Below are 9,457 nucleotides of genomic sequence, written 5' to 3'. Positions count from 1 at the left end.
GCCACACGGTCAAAGTTATTGTCACTAGCATTGGGGAAATGCTAAGAATTAACAAAAGTTTCCTTCTTTCTTCCTCTGGTTCCCATCCAAGGAGAGGGTAAGCAATACCACAAACAGTTCAAGAGGACAAAGACAGTGTCAGGGCCAGTGTCCCCTGTCTCAGCACGACAGCCCTTAGTGGCCACAGCCCTGTGAGCTACTGCTGCGCACATAATGATTTTGCATTGAAACGCTAAACCAGCCATGCTCTGGACTGAACAACCACAACTCTAACTCATTCCTTCATTAAATGCTTTGCCATTCCTTGAGAATGAGAGGTTCTATAGAAAATCACATTGTCCTGTATTCCATTGGTAAACAATATCTTATATATATTAAACTGGTTTATAGTAGTCATCTGTTCTTTTCAAGCTGTGACAGGACTTTGAATTATTTGCTCTATCAGCAACTGCTGTAGTAAATTCCCCAGTTATGCTGTGCATGGCAGGCTTGCGGAAACACCCGTGACAATGAAGTGAGCAGAGAACTCATACATGACGGAATCCACTCAGCAGACTGGTTTTTGGGGACAGTTGGGCCTCAACAAACAATCCTTTCTTCTCAGTCTATAGAGGAGCTGCACTGGGGCCTACTTTGGCCATTAGTCTAAGGAAAGCCTTTGTTGAACATATAGCTGCTTCTCACATTGAAAGAATAAATCACATTCTTATTCTGGGTATGTCTCCACTGCATTCACTGATGTGAATGTTGTTCCATGGCTGAAAAACTGGGTAAACAGCTTGCCCTATGCTGGCTCTCTGCTGCTGTGGCTACATTACTAGCTGAGCAACCTAATTTAAAGCCAGCTTGGATGTGCCTGTAAGAGCGGCAGCCCTGGCACAGATCTGTCCTGCAGACAGTGTACCCCCTCTTTTAAGGAATATTTCATTCTTCAAGCTGGATTACTGGGATTTGAACCAATTTGGGACCCACTCCGCCTGAGGAGGAGGAAGAATCCTATCTTTTCTATGAGCTTAGTGAAGCAAAACCCAATCTAGGCATGTTTCAGGAGTGGTTCCGAGTCCGTAGGGTTTTTAGGGTTATGCACATATACTTCAATTTCTCAAGCACTCATACCAGAAGCACATCTTCTGTATAGTGGATGCCCCCCCTCTAATATTTAAAATCCATAGTAATCAATGTTCTTAACTGCTTCAATGTACAGCAATTCAATATTCAATTATCTTTACAATCATACGCCACTCTCCACTCTTCAATTTGTTTCATCATTTACTATTAACTTACATTTTTGCCCATCTTCATATCCTTGAAGAAAAATGGAAGATCCGGGTTTCAGCAGACCATAGGGACCTCTGCTGACAGCTTCTATACAGACGGTCATCTTCAGATGAATAGAAATGGTCTTATATGATACCTGAGCTTCAGGTATTCAAGATTAAGATCTCTATCTGATAGAGCGAATCTGACAATCCATCATCACTCTGGTGGAAAGGCGCCCACTGCCAGGCAGGGTGCTACAGCCTCATCTGAGCTTTTGAGTAACTCCTAAGTATAAACAACAAATAGAGCACATGTTAGTCTGTGACACCTACGGACAGAATTCTCCATTTTGCCATTTGAACAGGAGTTTGTCTCTGGTAAAAAAATCACATATATGTCCCTTTTACTTCACATTTCAGTTAGCACTTTTCCATTAAGGGCAGTGCTACAGAAGAGAGCCTTGGCTGAATCATAAGGGGAGCTGCTGGTTAAACAGGGCGGCTCTCGGGAAGCACCCATTCCTGAAGCGCTCTCACGATTTTTCTTCAAAGCTACAACAGGCAAATTCCTGAGTTGTGTTTTAGTTGGTGTGTGCCTTTGTGTACTCCTCTGCACAGATGTAAAATATTTTTTTTTTTTTTTAAAAAAAGAAACAACTCTGATGACACAAGCCCTTCTCCTATACAAGTTGTCAAACAGGGTAAATAGTAGACACAAAAATATATTTAGTGAAGTAGTTTTTACTCCCTCTTTCCACACAACATACTTGTGCTGCTAGGGAATCACTGCAGAAAAATTTCCAATAACCTGAATTATAACCACCTCTAAATTAAAATTTCTGTTTCAAAGTTCTGCCTTCTTTTACTATTTATTAAAATAGAGATGACTTACAAAAAGATTATGCGTAATTATTTGCAAAGAAAACAGCTCACTGTAAATGCTAATGTTAAATGTCTATATTTGTTAAACCTTAGATACACTAACCCTTTAAATTATTGTTTCAATTATTTCTTCCTTTTGCTGCCATTATTGAAATATTTTATATATGCTCCCTATTTGTGTAAGAAATTCCAACTAAATATTTGTGTCATCCATTTCTTTTAGTTCACACTTCTTTGTTCTTGCATCTCAGAAGACTTCAATTACCCTGGTAGCATTTATCCTGCCTATTCCCTTCAGAATTATCTTTGACTCAATGAGATGACCCCTTAATTTCCTCTCTTCTACAGAACTGCTTTAACTTTAACATGTAACTAAGGTCTCTCTGCCCTTGTACCATACTAGCATCGGTTTTGAACCTTGTCTGTTTGTACAATGACTTTTCTTAAAAATGACTAAAACCAGAGACTGTTTTTTTTGAGCATTACCATAATACTGTCATGTCTCACCAATATCAGACTACATGAAACCTCTGTATTTGCATTCCAAAGTTTGCCGTGATTCTTTTTGTTGTTCGTTCTTTTGTTGTTGTTGAAAACTCCTCAGCCTTACTGCTGTCCATTGCTTTGTGATGTCTTTGAAAGCATATTTTATACATTCTTTACTTGACTGTGAACTCATGGTCTTTTCTATTCTCCTAAGTACCGTTCATTGTGTTTTCTTAGATTTTTAAGTCAGCTTCTGAAAATTACCCTTACTTCCATCTAAACATGTCACTGTATATCTTTGTGTTTTCTCCTTCTAGGGAGAATTTAAATATACTTAGCATTTGGAAGTATATGGGATGATGATGAATAGGATACCTACTACTTAAGAGTGTATACAACCCAAAATTGCTTGTACAGAAACTCCATGTGTCTAATTTTTCTTACTGCATTTATAATAGAAGAATTTGGGCTAGATTATGTATAGTATTGTCACGGTTTAACCCCAGCCAGCAACTAAGCACCACACAGCTGCTCACTCACTCCCCCCACAGTGGGACAGAGGAATGAATCGGAAAAGTAAAAGTAAGAAAACCCATGGGTTGTGGTAAAGACAGTTCAATAGGTAAAGCAAAAGCTGTGCACGCCAGCAAAGCAAAACAATGAATTCACTCACCACTTCCCACGGGCAGGCAGGTGCTCAGCCACCTCCAGGAAAGTAGAGCTCTGTCACACCTAATGGTTATTTGGGAAGACAAACACCATCACTCCAAACATCCCTCCTTCCTCCTCTCAGCTTTATATGCTGAGCGTGATGTCATATGGTCTGGGATATTCCTCGGGTCACTTGGGGTCACCTGTCCCGGCTGTGTCCCCTCCTGAATTCTTGTGCACCCCCAGCCTCCTCGCTGGTGGGGAGGTGTGAGAGGCAGAAAAGGCCTTGGCTCTGTGTAAGCCCTGCCCAGCAATAACGAAAACATCTCTGTATTATCAACACTGGTTTCAGCACAAATACAAAACACAGCCCCATGCTAGATAATATTAAGAAAATTAACTATATCCCAGACAAAACTAGCACAGGTATGATGAACACAAGCACTAGCAAAGTGCTGGGAGACTTTGCTTTGGCAGATTCTTTCTCCTCTTTGACTGCTCTACTTGTTAAATTTACCATTAAATACCCTACTCAAATACAATGAGCATGTGGCCTCTCATCACCACTCCTCTGCACCAACCTCAACTTGGTCCCATTTTGGTGTCCTTCTCTCTACAGCAAGCTAGAAAAAAACTGACATAGTAGACAAGGATAATGGAAACTGCTATGTGCAAAATCGCTACATGCAAAACTATTCTCTTGTAACCACAGACTATCCAAAACATCTGTCATGACTTAAAATCTGCCAAGAATTAAATGTCTTTGACTATACTTCAAGTCATCAGGCATTTCCAGCCAGCCACTATTTCCCATGACATGATCAGCATCTTCATATCTCTTCCTGAGTGTTTTAACTGCTCACAGAAATGTGGGTTGATTTTTTAAAGTCCTGGATTTTGTCAGCATTCAGAGTCTATATTAATTCCTTATTCTTTTTCTGTTTCTGTGTTTCTCTTATTTGTATTATCCTTATCTTCATTGAGAAAACTGAGTCAAAACATTTAACATCTGAAAAATATATTTCTCTCAACCAAAGGTAAGTTACCTTTGCAATGTCTCAAACTCTACTGCTTCTCCGGTGACCTCGTTTCTTTTGTATTCAGAAAATCACATATTTGTCTTAGCCTTTTGCACAAACTTCTTTTTTGTTCCTTTTGCTTACACTCTTCCCTTTGCTCCGTAATCTTTCAATCTTCCCCACCAGCTTTATCTTACAGATGATTGATATATGCATTTCAGCAGTCTCAAATGCTCTTTTATTTATCCCAAATAAATATCCACACTGGATGGCAGGTATAATTCTCTAGCTACAAAACTTTAGCTTTGAAAATCTCCTATTTTATTTTCCATCCATACCTTTCTATGATCCTCATGCTTTTTAGAGATTTTCTTTCTTCATGTGCTTTTTGATTTAATTATAAACCTAACTTGGTTATAACACCTCATATCAAGATATTCTCCCATTCTTACATCTCTAGTCATGCTATATTTATTATGGACACTTATGACAAGGATTGTTCCCTTTTAGTCCAACCTTTTAAACTGTGTTAAGAAGCAATATTATAGCATTCAGTCTGTGATTTGGGCTACACACCCAGACTGAATCAAGGCTAGATGGAGGGGCAATTCAGGTATCTTGTGTGTTTAAAGGTCTCAGTGTGAAAGAGAAAGAAATCTATAATGTTACCCTCAGGATTTCAGGCAATGATATTCCAAGTCTGGAAGAGAGGGAATAAAGAAACTGAAAAAGGATACACACCACTGACCAATCAATTGAAATGTACGGTAAATGGAAAACAGAAACCTCCCCGGATTTGCCCTGTGGGCTGGTAGCAGTGGCTTTGTATAAAAAAAAAGACAGAACTTATGATCCACTTTCTACTCGAGACATATAAATTAGTTTTTCTGAAGGTGTAACCCACCTAAGGTGGTGTGGAAAAATCTCACCACTCCTCGAGATGAAGACTAAATGATGCCCTGTCTTCCATGGATCCCACGTCTCCTTGCTCAGGCAAAGCCTATCTCTGAGAAACTCAAAAGGTGTTGAAATGCAGCAGCCCTAATTTCAAAACTGAACTGCACTGAGGATGATTGCAACTTAAGACTCATGAGATCTTTTGGTTAGGCCTAACAGTAGACAAGTTACAAAAGGCTCCTGTGCTTTGTGGGAAAGAAACCTGCCTACAGGCTTTGAATGAAGGAGAGAAGAGCCCCGCTACATCCTAACTTACAGAAGGGAGCCTGGTTTCCAAGCTCCTTCCCAACACACAGTGCCTCACCACTGGAGTCAGCTCCATCTCATTTTACTGACACAAAGTCTATCTCATTAGTTCTGGACTTCAAATAGATCTTGAGGACCACAATTAGTAAAAACTCAGTATGTGAGAGAGACTATCTGGGGCAGGATTCCTCAAGTACCTATTACATGGCTGGAAAACTGCAGAAGTCCCAAAATAATCGAAGTGTGGCACATAGTCTCAGACCATAGCAAGGGACAGAGAGACCCTCTCAGAGGATCAGTCTTTTTAGAGCTGGGTGGCAAAGCAGGGAGCATTCACTGACACCTTTTTAAATACATGTAACACTGTTCATTTCTCCTGTCCTGCTTCTAATTTTTTCTCAGCTCCAGGAGTATTATAGTGGCATCTCTCCTAACATATTAGGCTTTATAATGATGTTAAATAATCATTAGCAAAAGAAAAAAGAATAACACACTAGAACCAAAAAAACGTGAAGTTAAGCTTGTCAGTCAGGCCTCCTGTCTCCTTCAAAAACTTCCATTGGAAACATGGTACAGAACAAGAGAAGCCTGTGCAGGCAACCTGGACCACTCCACACTCACTGGCAGCGCTCTCCAAGCAGACCAAGAGGCACATTTAACCTCGTCATGACTTCTCTAAAATACTGATTGTGATTATTCTACAGTAGGATTCCTTGCATAAGAAAGATCATAGGAGGCTTTGCAAAGTCCTAAAAAACAGTAAGTGAAATACTCTCCTCTACAACAATTTTCTCAAACAAGTTGAACTTATTTTGCAAACCCACAACTCACCTTTTTAGTACAGGGACACTTCAGGCCATAAAAGTAAATAGGCAAATATTAAACTACATGACTCAAACATTTACGCAAGCAAAGCCACTCTTATTTTGTCAGAAAACAAATAAAGTTCAACGTTGGCAGAGTTTTATAAGCCATCACACTTCACTTTATTTTTCCACTTCTTTTTCATGGCCCAGACTTGAAAGGCAAGGTAACCTTGGTGACTGCTGAAGTTGCACACAACTGCTCAGGATTGTCCCACTGTTCTCAAGATTTCATTCAGTCAGGACATATAGAAGCTAACTCCTCAGCAGGTACTGCAGGCACAGGAAGCAACATAGTGGATGGAAAACTGACTGAGCCAGCAGTGTGCGCTCACAGCCCAGAAAGCCAACCGTGTCCTGGGCTGCATCAAGAAGAGTGTGGCCAGCAGGTCGAGGGAGGGGATTCTCCCCCTCTACTCTGCTCTGGTGAGACCCCCCCTGCAGTGCTGTGTCCAACTCTGGGGACATAAGAAGGACATGGACCTGTTGGAGTTCATCCAGAGAAGGCCACAAAGATGATCAGGGGCTGGAGCACCTCCTGTGTGAGGACAGGCTGAGAGAGTTGGGGGTGTACAGCCTGGAGAAGAGAAGGCTCTGGGGAGACCTTAGAGCGGCCTCCCAGTACAGAAAGGGGCTACAGGAAAGGTGGGGAGGCACTCTTGATCAGGGAGTGTAGGGATAGGATGAGGGGTAACTCTTTTAAACTGAAAGAGGGTAGATTTAGATGAGAGATAAGGAAGAAATTCTTTGCTGTGAGGGTGGTGAGACACTGGCACAGGTTGCCCAGAGAAGCTGTGGCTGCCCCCTCCCTGGCAGTGTTCAAGGCCAGGTTGGACGGGGCTTTGAGCAACCTGGTCTAGTGGAAGGTGTCCCTGCCCATGGCAGGGGGGTTGGAACTAGATGATCTTTAAGGTCCTTTCCAACCCAAACCATTCTATGATATTAAAAGTGTATGTTGGGCATGTGATTGGGATAAAGAAACGATCAAACAGAACCCCAGCCTTTTTATTTATTCTTGTAGAACACGCACAAATGATACTCTCTGTTTCTTAAATAAGACCAATATATACAAAAATGTAAAAAGAGAGCCTGAGGTAACTTTGTTTATATTACAGGCATTGAAAAGTCCTACCTTGATATCTGAGTCACATCATGTTTTTGCTACTCAGGTCAATTGCTACCAGGTCTCTCAGAAGCTGGAAGAGACAATGGAAAGATAAATTCTAATGGACTGGATAAACATCTTCCTTTGAAACAATGTAAGAATGGTACAGGGACTATACAAAAACTACTTAATTTTAATGACAGATTTATGTCAGAACAAATCAGGTTTTACTGAAATGCTTAGCTTAGATATTTTAGCTTGTGACTCTTGCTCTTTTTGTGTACAACTTAAGTGATATAACTTGATAGGGAAGACACTGAATGGAGACTAGAAGCAGATAGCTCTATTCCAAAATGAGGCATGTAAAGGTTGTACAAATGTTTGCTGGATAGTGCCCTAATTCATTACAGAATGGGATTCGTATACTTACACAGTGAAAAGCTCGGATTAGGCACACAACATAATTTCCATTATGTTAATGTTGCTTTAAAATATATTGCACGGAGTGCTGCAACAATCAAATTATCAATTATAATGTCTACTCAGAGTAGAAAAGTGTTGCAAACAGAGGGCTGATTACTGCTTCAGTACTTCCAATCTGCATACTCATTGTTTAGTACAGGGAAAACAAATTATCTTGTGTTGGCCCTAGTTCAAATTTAATTAAATGAGTGCAAAGCAATTATAATAAAGTACAATAGTATAGTAATGAAAGGAAAATAACTCATTAACCTATTAATCTTTATTTATGTTGCTCTCAAATAAGTATGTAATTTCTTTATCACTGCATCCCATAAGAAATAGCAGGCTCTCACTGCTCATGGCCTGCTTTAGTGGGGCTTATTTTGCTAAAGATCATTGTATGACTTCACTGTTACTATTTATATAGATTTTATTTAATGTGTCTGATTTTTCTCCTCTCCCTTACACAGTATATTTTAAAACCCTTTCCCACATATCTGTGATGAAGATTATAAACCTGTTCTCACCCCCCTTTTCTTTTAACACTTGTCAGTTCTGAAAGGTAAACCTCTCTAGGAGCATTGGTATGCTTCTGTCATTGCGTAAGGGAGGGAGCACTCCCAGAACATCTGCTATAAAAGATGGTCTTACATTAAGACATAAGACGAAAGCATATTATTTTTAAGAGGGCCTGACACAGCTATTGCTTTACAATCTTTATGGGTATAACAACATACCCCATATTTTCAAACGTGCTTTTTTGGTTATTCATTCCAAGTTTTATCTAGGTTGTTGGGTTGTTTTGTTATTCTGACAAATCTCAAGTTTAAGGAAAAATAATAATTTTAGATGATTAGTCAAATATTATACTGTGGTGTATTTTAACCGTGTTTGCTGTATGCCAGCTATCATTATTACCTTATCTCTCCAGAACTGGTTTTGTTTTCATTGACATCTTACATTCTAGTGTGTACATTTAATGTCACACACCAGTGCTTAGCTTATTGCAGCCAGTCAGGGTTGACTCTGTCCTTTCACTAAGCTGAGCCACTCACAAAAAACACCCCCAACCAAACAAAAAACCCAAACCACCACCAAAACTAAGCTGTGAGGAAGCAGCAAGATTATGAACAAAAACACATTTCAAAAACTTTTACTAAATTGCACTTTCTCTTTTTTAGACTGAGGAAACTAATAACATTATTGATATTTTTTTTTCTACTAAATAAAATGAGGTAGAGGTGGTACTGTACCATAAAAGCAGTGACTGAATATTATCCTGGAGAGTAGGCAAAATTGGTAACTGCTATATAAACCATAAGAAAATTAAATTAAAAGAACTACAGTTTTAAAATACAGTCTCTACTTCTGCATGCACAAGTGTGATTACTGGCACTTACAGAAGACCAAAGGTACCTGCGTAAAACATATCAACAGAAATATTATTCTGAATATGCACAAAGGATGAATGAAGGCTCCTTTTGAAAACTGTGAAATAAAACCTTCACAAAAGAGTTTGCAAAGTCA

The sequence above is a fragment of the Strix uralensis genome, chromosome 12 (genome assembly GCF_047716275.1).
Source record: "Strix uralensis isolate ZFMK-TIS-50842 chromosome 12, bStrUra1, whole genome shotgun sequence".
Classification (NCBI taxonomy): Eukaryota; Metazoa; Chordata; class Aves; order Strigiformes; family Strigidae; genus Strix; species Strix uralensis.
The sequence above is the reverse complement of the archived record's forward strand: the minus strand, read 5'-3'. Positions refer to the sequence as shown.